Source organism: Paroedura picta, chromosome 3 (genome assembly GCF_049243985.1).
Source record: "Paroedura picta isolate Pp20150507F chromosome 3, Ppicta_v3.0, whole genome shotgun sequence".
NCBI lineage: Eukaryota > Metazoa > Chordata > Lepidosauria > Squamata > Gekkonidae > Paroedura > Paroedura picta.
In genome coordinates, this window is record NC_135371.1 from 112,961,471 (window position 1) to 112,974,909 (window position 13,439).

The window sequence follows — 13,439 nt, forward strand, 5'->3', positions numbered from 1 at the left end:
CCTGCCTTCCTTCCTTCCTTCCTTCCTTCCTTCCTTCCTTCCTTCCTTCCTTCCTTCCTTCCTTCCTTCCTTCCTTCCTTACTAGCTTACTTACTTCCTTACTTAATCTCTCTCTCTCCTATCTGCCTCTCTCTCTCTGCCTCTTTTTCTCCCTTTTTCTTTCTTTCTTTCTTTCTTTCTTTCTTTCTTTCTTTCTTTCTTTCTTTCTTTCTTTCTTTCTTTCTTTCTTTCTTTCTTTCTTTCTTTTGCCCATCCATCCACTCACCCCTGCATGTCACAAGAGTAGCGCAGCTGGCATTTTTCCACCTTCAACAAGCTAAACTAATAATGTCCTACTGGGCCCTGGAGCATAACCATGGTTATCCATGCCACAGACACCTCTAGACAGGACTTCTATAACTCATTGTATTGTGGGCCTACCCATATCCCTGCTCTGGAAACTGCCACTGTTCCAGATAGCAATGGCCAGAGTCCTCATGGGAACATCTTGAAGGATTCATATATGGCCTGTGCTTTGGCAACTGCATTGGCTCCCAGTTGAATTCCAGAACAAGTTTAAGGTTTTGATACTCACCTTTTAGGTCATATGTGGCATGGACTATACATATCTGAGTGACCATCTTTCTGCCTATGTACCCCAAAGAGCATTACACTCAGCTAATTCCAACCAGCTAGTGATTCCTGGCCCAAAGAAAGTATCTGGCCCTAATTGGTGGAACGAGCTCCCAGAGGAGATTTGGGCCCTGTTGGAGCTGGCACAGTTCTGCAGGGCCTACAAAACAGAGCTCTTCCACTGGGCTTTGGGTTGAGGCCAGTTAACTGTTAACATCTACTGGGCACAATCAGCACTGCCCATCAGAAATGTCCAATGGAGAACATCTTGGGTGCCTGGATGATGATGATGATGTTCACCATCCTGAGCCACTATGTGGGAGGGTGGTATACAAATCTAACCTAACAAATAATGATATAATCCATCAGCACAAGATTCAGTTACGATAAATGGGATACTATCCTGCCTAGAAGCCATAACTTGAGGACGAATTTCTTTGGCAAATTTTAAACAGAGGCTAGATAGCCATCTGACGGAGAGGCTGATTCTGTGAAGTCAAAGGGGTGGCAGGTTACAGTAGATGAGCGATTGGGATGTGAGTGTCTTGCATAGTGCAGGGGGTTGGACTAGATGATACATGAGGTCCGTTCTGTAAAGTGCCCTTCCTTCCGCCCTTGGGGTACACCTCTTTCTTATCTTCTTTTGCAGGTTTCCGCCCACCTCCTTTCAGCAACACGACCGCACTGGACTCCAGATTCAGGTAAGTAGGTTGTTTAATCACCGTCTATACACACACCAAACCACTGCCACACTTTTTTCTCCCATTCATTCCACCCCGTACTTCTTACTCACCACCCTTATATCTCCCCGTGTAGTCTCCTCCCCCTCTATAAAGCTCACGCCCTCTTCAGCCCTTGCTTACGGTCCCGGGCGTTGCCCATCTCCACCTTCCAAGGCATACGGTTGCAAACTCGCCTCTGCCTCCTTCACGCGACTTCCTTATTCTCGGCCGTGCTCTTCCTCTAGGGGGTAGTCCCCTCTCCCCACCCCCCTGAGCCGGATAACGCTCCTCTACTTGAGTATGTCCCTTCTGGAGCGCTCTTCCCTCCTTCTGTCCCAATATCAACTGTTGAATCTTCACAAGTCCGGGTGCATCGTCTAATGAATCCTCGCTGCCTGCTCCACTCGTTTCGTCTCGCCTATGATCGATCCGCTCTGCATTCTTCTTCTCATGTCTTTCTCTTCTCTTTTCACAGCGTTGACTCCAGGATGCCGAAGAGCTGTCGCCCACCGTTTCGCCCACCTGGTAAGTATCTCTAACTCTGCTACAGGCCTCGCCCGGACACCTTCCAACTCTATTATTCTATGATTCTATGACAAGGCTGATCCATTTACTATGCAAAGTGTTACTGTATTGATCATTATCCATTCTTGAAGGGAGTATGTTTATTAATACCATAGTGTTTTTGGTAGTTGATTGGCCTGGGATTTGTCTCTTCACATTCAGCAACTGTAAAAATGAAAGTAGGTTCCAATCTCAACCCAAAACTGGGTTGAATGCTTTCTCTCCAATTATTGAAATTGAATAGCAATTTCACTAGGCAGTTGTCTTCCAGCTTGTAAAGGAGTACAGTAGCAACCTCAATGAAGCTATCATCACTGTAACTTTCACCACCCTATGGTTGTTCCCATATGTACACAAAGCTACACAGTTGGGGTAAATGATTTAACTAAATAATAGAAGCAGATAAGGTTCAGTAGGGGTAATGCAACCTTGGGCCATTGTCCAATTCTATATCATTTGATGGAAAAAATACACCAATTTCCCTAACATTGGATATATTGATCTGAAAGGTGCTCAAGGGGGGAAAGGAAAAGAAACACCATAGAGAGAAAGGTGTTTCCTGTAATATATAACCATATTGATCAATGTGGGTAGAAATTAAGTTACTAAGGAAAGGCAGGAGGAACTGACTGGCACCCCTGACATTCAAGTACAGTTAGCATAGTTTCCTTGCCACAACTGTAGCCTAGAGTAAACCCATATCTTTATACAGTGCACTACCACTAATACCATAATAATAACTACTATGTCAACAGGCCCCATCTATAAATGGTGTAGCCTTGTGTAAATCTCATCACTTCTATTGCTTGTCCATGAAATTGAGATAATATTGCCTAAATCATTGCAAAGTCAATCGTGCTACGGAAGCACCAGACTTTAATCATTCTTATTTCGTTTTCATAGGCTGTGTCAAGCAGATTGAAGAGTACATTAGGATGATAAGTATATTAGAAGCTTCACATTAACCACATCATCATCATCATATCATGCTATCACAGAAATCTTAATTGAATTCCCCAAATTTCATTCAGACCACAAAATATACTTAAAAGGTTTATGAATTAGGATGATGATTTGGTTTCCAGTGCATTTTCATAAATGTAGCAATGTAGTCTATATGTAGCAATGTAGTCTATATGTAGCAAGTTAACATTAAACTTCACAAAAGGAAGATGCTAGAGTTATCTATAGGATCCAGAGGAGAGTCTTAGAACAACTCTTTGGAATCTTTGTTGTTACTGAACCTCAAGTAAGGCTTCCTTTGCCATAGGGAAATACTTCATGAGTTAAAGAAGGATAAATACCAATACCAAGATTACATTCTCTCAGGCTTAATTGAGACAGATGCCAGCACATCAAGGCACATGGACAATAGATTCTCAATTAATCTGGAAATCAAGCAAGTGTATATTTAATATTGAAATTAGTTAATTTTCAAAATTAATTCTGAGACTGCCAGGTCTAGCAGAAAGGTTTAATTAATATTTCTGGGAGTTGTTTTATCAGATAAAGTGATTTACTCTCAAATGAGCATCAAGGTGAGACATCATAGTCTGAATGATTCTGGATTTTCATTTATCACCAGCATCAAAAGAGCATGCCTCATGTTTATTTATATCCATACGTCTTTTAGGAACAGTGATACATTCAGAACAATAGGATGACTGCTAATTGTGGTGATGCCTCATCTCTGTGAAATGGTATTTTTGTCTGTTTATTGAGATTGTTTAGGATGGTGGAATGGGTTGCTTTAGTGTGGCTGGCATTCTTTTTAAAATTTATTAGCCTTGAAATGTGCAATTAGGGTGAAATAGGATCTGATAGGAAAAAAAACAAGTTTAGTCCCTCTAGCAAGCTCCCAACACATAAGTCAGTCCTGTTCCACTCCAATCCACAGGGAATCACTTTGGGGAGTAAATCTGCCCAATGGCTCATAAGAAATCATGGTAAACCTAAAATAATGGTACAAATAACACCACTCAGCCTGTGGCAAATTACGACTTTTACAGGTATAGTGGGAAAGCAACTTTTATGAGAACACTAAAATGAGTGGTGGAAAACACCATAAAGTTTGTTGCTATTTTGTAAAAAAAAAGTGCACCATATATAAGGGGAAGATGGGGACCTAGTGCAGATGCAGATACAACAGACATGGTATGAAATGCCCCCGTTTTTATTGTTGGGAACTCTTTTATCATTGTTTCCTTATTTTTTCTTCTTTGCACTTCCAACTTTCATGATTAATATTAAGCCAGTATAAAATATTTAAATGTAGTTCAAGTGTACATGGAACAATATTGCTTATCCAGTAGTTTGAATGATACTAGTAGCCATTTAGTGGTCACGAGGTTCTTAAAGGATAAACCTATAATCAAAAACCAAAACCAGAATATTCATGTTATTTAATTGCAGTAGTGGGATTTTCACTCTTAATGCTTAACTTTCCTACTGAAAATGTTAGAATATGCAAGAATTGTATAGTTCTTCTTCCTGATGTTGAGAGGCAATTTCAATTCTCAGTAAAGCTACGTATTCTTTAATCAGGCAGTGCTGTATTACCATTACATATTTAAACTCTGCCAACGGAAAACAGGCTTTAGCTAGATCAGGCCCCAGCATCTGCTTGTCAACCATTTATTAAGGCTGTCCTACAAGAGGGGAGATAATCAGTCTGATTATAGAATTATGCATGTGATTCATAGGAAGCAAGTTAGAGAGGGAAAGTAAATAAAAGATACTGGACACCAAATTTTAAAATGGAAGACTTCAGAAAAGATTGTTACACAGATTTGACACAATAAAGTCAGTTTATGAATACTTAGAACTAATTGATCAGCAACACATTTTTAAAGGAATCTGCACATTTATACTGTTAGGTATATGCAACAATAGTGGCAACAATATGTTAAAGATTGGGAAGAAGACGCTGACCACCATTTGTCCTCACTGCCACAAAGAAAGTAGATTCCTAACCTAAAAGATCAATGCAGGGGGAAAAGGAAGTCCTGATACTGCATCTAGCTGCTACTGAAGACAGCCAATCTCCATCCATTTTTAGAAGACACACCGCACACATTTGCAGTCCTGACTCAGGCTGGAGCCATGCAGGAAGGAGTGAAGGGATCACTTTAATATATATATATTAAACATCACCTATACTGTCCAGGCAGATCTTAATACATTTTCTTAATTAATTATTATTTGTGATTTTATATGTTTACTAGCTTCAAAGTCCGTTCATAAGAACGGGCTTTGAAAGGGACCTCCCTGTTGGTGTGCACCCTGATTGGCCCTGGCGAGGGTGGACCATTCGTCCCCCAAGGCTGTTTAACAATTATTAAGAGGCACCAAATGGATAAGACTAGGGGCAAAGCCCATTGTATCAAGGAATACAATGGGTGCTGGAGCTTGGTAGTGGGAAGAGGAAGGGGAGGGGTTGTCCAGTCTGTAAAGGCATGGGGTGGAATGTGTGTGTTTTGTGGGGGGTTGTGGAAGCCTGGTGTCAAATGAAGGTGTGGGAGTGATGGGTGTCAAGAACCTGTGGTTTAGGATGTTTGTTGAGTATGGGAAAGGACTGACCTTTGGCAATTCTGGCATAGTGGTTACAGATGAGCTTTCAAGCGCCATGTCGTCACATATGTGAAGAGCAAATCAGACTAGAGACTCTTCTTAGGGGAAGATTACATGGCAACCAATTCCTCCCAGTTCTGCGTTCAACCTCATTTCCCTTCTTGTGTGAATTAGGCCACAGATGCCGATACATTCCCTTGCCCTAATCCACATGGAGAAGACATTATAAACAGATGTCTGCCCTGCTCCTTCTGTCTCCATTTTTTTTACTCTTGATAAAATGTTATAGAATCATAGAATCAGAGTTGGAAGTGGCCATACAGGTCATCTAGTCCAACCCCCTGCTCAACGCAGGATCAGCCCTAAGCATCCTAAAGCATCCAAGAAAAGTGTGTATCCAACCTTTGCTTGAAGACTGCCAGTGAGGGGGAGCTCACCACCTGCTTAGGCAGCCTATTCCACTGCTGAATTACTCTGACTATGAAAAATGTTTTCCTGATATCTAGCCTATATCGTTGTACTTGTAGTTTAAACCCATTACTGCGTGTCCTTTCCCCTGCAGCCAATGGGAACAGCATCCTGCCCTCCTCCAAATGACAGCCTTTCAAATACTTATGTCCCCACATGCTTCTTTCACTGTTGTCCCTTAGAAGAAGAAGAGCTGGATTTTTGTACCCTGCTGTTTACTACCAAAAGGAGTCTCAAAGCAGTTTACAAACCTTCCTCTCCCCACAATAGACGGCTGTAAGGGATGTGGGTTTGAGAAATCTCTGAGAGAACTGGGAATGGTCTACAGTCACCCAGCAGGGCTCAGGTAAAGCAATCTACAATTGTGTCCCCTTCCTCCCACCATAAAATATATCCTGTGAGAGAGATGGGGCTGAGGGAGCTCTGAGAGAACTGAGAATGGCCTGCAGTTACCCAGCAGGCCTCAGGTGTCTCAAATTGTCTCGTTCCTCTCCCCATAATAGACTCCCTGTGAGGGAGGTGCATCTCAGAGAGCTCTGAGAGAACTGGGACCATCCCAAGGTCACCCAGCAGGCCTCAGGTGTCCCAAAACAATTTACAATCACCTTCCCTTCCTCTACCTGTAACAGATACCCTGTGAGAGAGGTGGGGCTCAGAGAACTCTTAGAGAACTTCCCAAGGACATCTTGCCATCTGCCTGTGGTGATTAAACCCAGCTATCAAGATTAGTGGCCTTGGTTCTTTAACTGTTACCCAAAAATGGGTCTCAGAAACCAACACTAAAGTTTCTCTTCTCCCTCTCCCAGCTGTTTCATCCTGCCAAAATAGGTCCAAAATTAAAATTTTCTGCAAGGAATCTTCAAGTCACCCCCAACTGGAGGGATTTCTCCTCTAAATTCCCACAGCACATGTAGGCCGGGCCTTAGAGGGCTCTCCCTCCGACTGGCTGACCAAAAGGTCATTAGGACTCTTATTATAGTTACAGATATGTTATATTGTAAACTGCCCTGAGCCTGCCCCAAAGGGATCGGAGACATATCAATCAAACCAACAATACATAAAAAAGCAAATCTTTATACAGCTTTCGCTGTATAAACATAAAAGGCTAAGGCTTAAGTGGGCGGAGAATGGGCAGGGGCGAGGGCCCTCACCAGGACAGACCAGAGTTCCAGTCAGTTAGGGGGTGCAAAGCCAAAGTTCTGACAGGGCCAAAGTTCTGACAGTGCCCGCCAAGCCCAGCCAAAACCAGTGCCCGCCAAACCCAGCCAAGCCAAGGGCAATCTGGAGAGTCAGGGAGAGGAGGTAAGTAAGGCTGCCAAGGGGGATGAGAACGGAGGGTGGACAGACTGTGCCAGCGCTTTTTGCCCCAAGGCTGTCCAAACTGTCATGTCCAACTGTAACTTTGCATCAGAACCCTGACAGAGCTGGCAGGAATTCCCCCCTCCTTTCAGGACTGCTGGGAAGGAGCCTCTGACAGCTCCTGACTGAGGGGAGGGAGACGTTTCCGAGAGCAATGCAGGGGAGCCTGAGGGCATGGGTGTGGGCATTTCTTTTGAGGGGGGAACTTTCCCCTTCTGCCAAACAGTTGGATGGCAGGGGGGGCCACAGAAAAGCCCCTTCTCACTTAAAATACTGTTCTGGCCGGGGGTTAGATGCAGCCAAGCCATGTGCCTTTCTTTTTTGCAACTCTCTGCAGATTTTAGGCCACTGCACAGCATTATTCTGCAGGCGAAACTGGTTATTTTGTCTCCTGTTTCATCTGTACAACAAACCTGTGCAGTAGGCCTAAAATTTTTCAATTCAACAACAACCTATGTGGTAGGCCCTAAATGTTTCTTCTCTACCACAATGCTGTCCAAAGTAGCCCTTTCTGCCTGGGGAGCTGATCTTTATACTCTGCAGGTGAGCTGTAATTCCAGGAGCTTTCCAGGCCTCACCTGGAGGTTGGCTACCCCAGGGTTGGAAATATTCCTGGATGTTTGGAGGTGAGACTTCAAAATCGTACAATGCCTCAGTCCAGCCTTCCAAGGAGCCATTTTTGCTGGCAGTTGGAAGGGAGTATTGCAGGTGTGTCCCTCCTGGGCTATGGGATATGGCCAGCACTTACCAGCAACTGTTTGTATTCTGGGCCACAGACAGGCAGACCAGCATCAGTCCTGTGAGTCTGGAAAGTGCAGGAAGATCTAAATAAATATTTACAGACTGAAACTGTAAATAGTGAACAAGTAAATGGCTGGAGAGCATGGGAACTGAAATGACAAAAGTTTATATCACTGTGGAGTCAATGTGGGGTCGTATATTCTCAAATGATGATTATATTTCTATCTTTATGAAAATAAAAAAAAATCATTATAAAAAAAAAAAAGAAAAGTGTGTATCCAACCTTTGCTTGAAGACTGCCAGTGAGGGGGAGCTCACCACCTCCTTAGGCAGCCTATTCTACTGCTGAACTACTCTGACTGTGAAAATTTATTCCTGATATCTAGCCTATATCGTTGTACTTGTAGTTTCCCTCTGGAGTCGCTGTGGTTCTCAGTCTAAGTTTTCTTACTTCCTTGTCTGCCCTCATGGTTCTTCCCTGGCTTCCATGGCATGACTTCCTGGGCCTGAAAATGTGAGCGCATCTGGTCGGCTCGCTGCACAGTCAGGTATGTCACCTGGGTTTTTCCTGCCATCATCATTGTTGCCGTTGGGTCCTGATGCCCCAGGGAGTCCCCACAGTCCCTTTGCAGGAATGAGAATGGGGACACTCCCACTCTTCATTCCCAGACAAGTACTTGGATCAGCATTGATTCAATTATATTCAGCAAGGAAAGGCTTCCCCAGAGACATCTTAGTGACCATTGACAAAAGACACATAAGAAACACCATCCTTATCCATTGTTGTTCCTCTATATATTCTGAAACAGCCTAGGGTGTGGGACGTGTCTGGCTGTCCAAGTTGGAATAGGGCCAATCAGGGTGCAGCCAGCTTTGTCCTGATTGCCCTGCCCCTGCGGCTCCTGCCCTCCATCCCTGGACTCTAGCCTCTTTGCTCTCAGATGCCTCAGTGCCTGGAGCCAGCAGCCGGTAACGGGAGAGAGCCCTGGGCAAAGGATTGTGGTGGGGGGCTTCCTAACGAGGGCCTCTTGGCCTGCTAGGCTGGGCCTGCTCACAAGGGACTCCCGGCTTGCTGAAAGCGTGCTAAGGAGCTCTGGCTGCTAACGACTTGGCCAGCCCCCTCCCACCCCACTTGATTTGGCTGCGAGCTGCAGCTCAAACCTACCTTAAGCTGCCTGGCCAGGGGCCAGGGGAGAGGGCCCTTTCAGGGCCCGTTCTTTGGAACAGGCTTTGAAGCTAATATTAAAGAAGAACATGTCCAAACCTCTTCATGTTCAAGGTAAAGAAGCAGCAGTCTTTCAAGATCTACCATTTGATACCTTTTGGAAAAGATCAGATTTCCACTTTTTAAGAAAAAAAAATTAATCCAGAAGGAAATACAATACTACTGGAAAATACCTTTTGCATTAGAAATTATTCTGCCAGAATGAAGGAAGATAATATGTTCTATCCAGGAACCCCAAATACTCTTTGACAGACTCTCCTTGCAGGATCCCAACAACGATTAGCATTCAATTACACGGAAAGGTAAGTAAATCATTGCAGATTGAGCTATAAGCTATAGTATGTCTAAGTTAAAAATCCTCTCACTAAATGTCAGCAGCCTCAATACTCCAACAAAATGATCAAAAAAATTTCACTAACTTAAAAAAGAGACAGCAGACATCATTTGCCTACAAGAAATACATATCAAAAAAGACCATGAACACATTTTGGATGTTAAGAAACTTGGGCAGGCCTACAAAGAAAAGGAAAATGTTGGTCCCCTTAAACTGCCTGATATCTGCATGGCCAAGTTTTGCCTGAATTGGAAATTTGGGTGCTTTGACTTCAAGGGAAGGTCAATTTGGACCAGATTAGTAAAAAAAAAAGAAGAAGAAGAAGAAGAAGAAGTGTTTGAATCTACATTTATTCAGGTACATTTTGGACTCTCCAACCTGAATTGCACATGCCTAGTCCTGAGCTTCTGGGTAAAGTCTAGAGGCTGGACAACACTGCACCAGCAGAAAGGATAACTGAAACAAGAAAGGAAATTGTCACAGAAGCTAGGACATGTGATGGGTCATGTGTCACTTGAAATGGTTCCTAGGAGGCAGCCAATCAGGTTGTTCTGAGTTAATTGCTATAGGCTGTATGGAAGGAGGAGATGCATGCTCAGAAATTCAGTCCACACCTGATTTGAGTCCAGTGACGTTGGGGCACAGTGAGAGAGCTTATGCATAGGAAAAAGATTGTGGCTGGGCTACTGTATCCTCACTGCTGATGACAATGCAGATGTGAAATGAGGTTTGAATAGAAAAGTAGAAGGAAGTGGATTTTGAATTTAAAAAAATATCTTTATACAATAGGTTTTCTTTTGAACTTTTGGATTTTGATATATTGGAAGCTGTGTCTGATATGCAGAAATGACAAATTATGTAGCATGGAATATGTAGTTACCATGAAATTAATCCCATTGCATTTTGTAGAGAATGTCTTGTGGAATGTAATGAATGGGATGTTTGGGAAGAAATATTTACTGTTCTACATCTGGTAGCGTATAATGATTTTTAATATATGTGATTTGCTATATAGCACTATATTTTCTTTTGTCTTCTTTTAAAATTATCTTGTTCTTTATAGATATAGATATAGATATTATATAAATGTTTCTAAAATCAGTGTTGCAGAATGTGGGAAAGACTAAGATCTGCCCTTTTCTCGGATCTTCCCATCCCCTTTTATTAGTTTGCCTATTGCAGTCACTAGAAGCAGTTAATTAGTTGCATCAGAATCCTGACAGAGAGATGAGAGGGGGGAGTAGGAAGTAGGTGGAGGAAACGAGAGGGATTGAACTGCCACTTCTTCAGACAGAGTTTAGAAATCTAACAGGCAGTTTAAGGAGAAAAAAATCTATTTTATACTGTGACCTCAGGCAAAAGTAGACTATAGCATGATTGCCAGGGACACACAGAGATTGATAAACTGTATCATTGTGAGCCAAACTAGATGTAATGGAATCCTTGGATCAGACCCAGGGCTGTCATCACCATTTAAAAGCCTAACACATGTGATTGAAAAATATACACAGCTTGGCATGACCAGGTATTCTTGTTTGCCCCATGTGTCTTTCAAGTGCTGAAACAGCCATGGAGGGATGTTTGAGTGGTTAAATTATGTACACTCTTTTCTTACTTGGGGACTAAGGTCTGTGCAGGAAAGTATAATGTATGATTGGCCCACAGAGGAGGGAATGACTATCAATTCCAAATTCCAAAGAAGAGTGCATCCTGTTCATCAAATGAACAGATACATGCCAAGTTCACAATAATTTAAAAAAAGCTAAAGTGTCAGACTGCTACCTAGTTATTTATGGGAAATGACTGGCAAGGTGTTATGCCAGTGGCTTGAGAAGAGTACAAAAACCCTTTGGACTACAATTGAACCATTCGCCTAACACCATCTCATTCTGTCAGCCATGTTGTTACACAAAAGGGAAGATTGAATTGCTATCCAGAAGAGCAACCAAAGCTTGCGTCGTAAAACCTGGATGGGCGTTTTGCTGAAAGCCAAAGCAAATCATTTGGCTGCTAAAAGCAAAAATTATGGAATGAAAACCTTGCTCCACAGTTTTGGCATTCTAATTAACAATAAAGGCACTGCAGTATGATTGGCAGGAAGTGAGAAATGAGCCCTTGGCAGAGACTTCTTATGTTTGCCTTTCAACCATGGCACTCCACAAATGTAGCTAATGAATATTGGCTGCTTGGTGTAGGGTTTGTGCACAAGTGTTTCTGCCACAGGCACCATTTTAGCCACTTTATATAACAGAATAATATCACTTTATAAGCCTTGATTCCACTAGGCAGGTGTTTAAAGTCCAGAATGTATTCTGAACTTTTTTGTTCGTTTGGATGGCTTATTAGCTTGCTCTATTTGTTTTTCTAAGAGTATACATTGTCAGGACGGAATAACCAGCATTTTGGATACTTAGGCATCCGGAGCCTTTGGGGAGGGTGGTATATAAATACAATAATAAATAAATTCCCTTTACATTTATTTATATAAGAATAGTAAGCACAAATCTTATGAGATGACCCTTTAGTGTAAGTGCACTTAAGTCAGTGTTGGCTTGTGTCCTTTTATATATTGGAATCAGGAACAGAAAATAGTTAAGGAACTAATTCCAGAACTGTAAATGCCAAACCATTACAAGCAGAGCTCAAATTCTTTCTGAGTTTTGATTAGGTTTATAATAACTCCATGTCATCTCTCCTTTCAGTTACTTTCATTTCTGCAGTTTACCAGGCTAAAAAATGAGGACAAGGTTTTGCCATGCAGCAGGGTGAGATTTACAGAATTCTCAGAAAAAGGCCTTTCCCCCTGATAATTCTCCGAAATAGTCTGTGAAAGATGTAGCCCATTCCAAATCATGAAGGATGGGCTTACAATGGGTGGGCTTACATTAGTTACAATGCGGATGCTTTGCAAATATTCATTAAAGGTACTGACACACTTGTATATTCCACAACTGGCCTAACACCTGGAAATGCACAAATCTATAATTTGTTTCTTCTTTAATATTCAACCCAACTTCATTCCTCTACAAGTACTGCCCCCTCCGAATCTGAATTCAAATGATGTTATTATACTACAATGATATTTGGTTTATGGGTTTGGGCATCCTTTAAAACTCTTTAGCTTAAAATAATCTTAAATTGAGATACCTTCCTTGATTTGAAGTTTTTCAGACTGACTTGAATATCTTCAAGTCTCATATCCTCAGGAAATAACAACTGTGTCTTAGGACTGAGACAGAGGCAGAGGCAACATTTGGAATTTTATTTTTTCTAGTGGAAAAGGCTTCTCATGATAGAGGAAAGTCATCCACATGAAGTTGACATACGGAATCAGACCCTTGGTCCATCATGATCACTATTCAGCCTGCCAGCCCATCTCCAGGGGCTCATCACCATCACCCAAAGGTCTTTCCCATCACCCAAGGTCTGATCCTTCCTGGAGATGCCATGGATTGTAGATATATATACTATGTCATTGGTTTAGATGATCTAGAATTAATTAAATGTTAGTTTAATAAATTATATTTTATTGGACAGAATCACAAAATGAATTTCAGATGTTATGCCTTTTTAAAACTACTGTGATGCCATCACAGCTCGTCTTATTATTTATTTATTATATTTATATACTGCCCTCCCCAAGGGCTCAGGGCGGTTTAAATATTTGAGGCCTACTGCACAGGGTTGTTTTGCAGATGAAACAGGAGGCAAAAGAACCTCTGCAACAGCTTCCAGTTTCTCCTGCACAACAACCCTGTATGGTAGGTCTCAAATCTGCAGAGAGTTGCTTGGCTGTTTTTTCCCTCCAGCATCATGGCCAGTCACAGGAGTATTTTAAGCTCTA

The 13,439-nt window shown here is 42.2% G+C and overlaps 1 long non-coding RNA gene across 1 annotated transcript; it reads left to right on the forward strand.

Annotated features, from left to right (window-relative positions):
• Positions 1–1,259: 1,259 nt before the first annotated feature.
• On the forward strand, positions 1,260–12,930 carry LOC143831286 (uncharacterized). The gene is made up of 3 exons (XR_013228790.1): positions 1,260–1,313; positions 1,810–1,859; positions 12,870–12,930. It is a non-coding gene; the product is annotated as an uncharacterized LOC143831286 (long non-coding RNA).
• Positions 12,931–13,439: the final 509 nt, after the last annotated feature.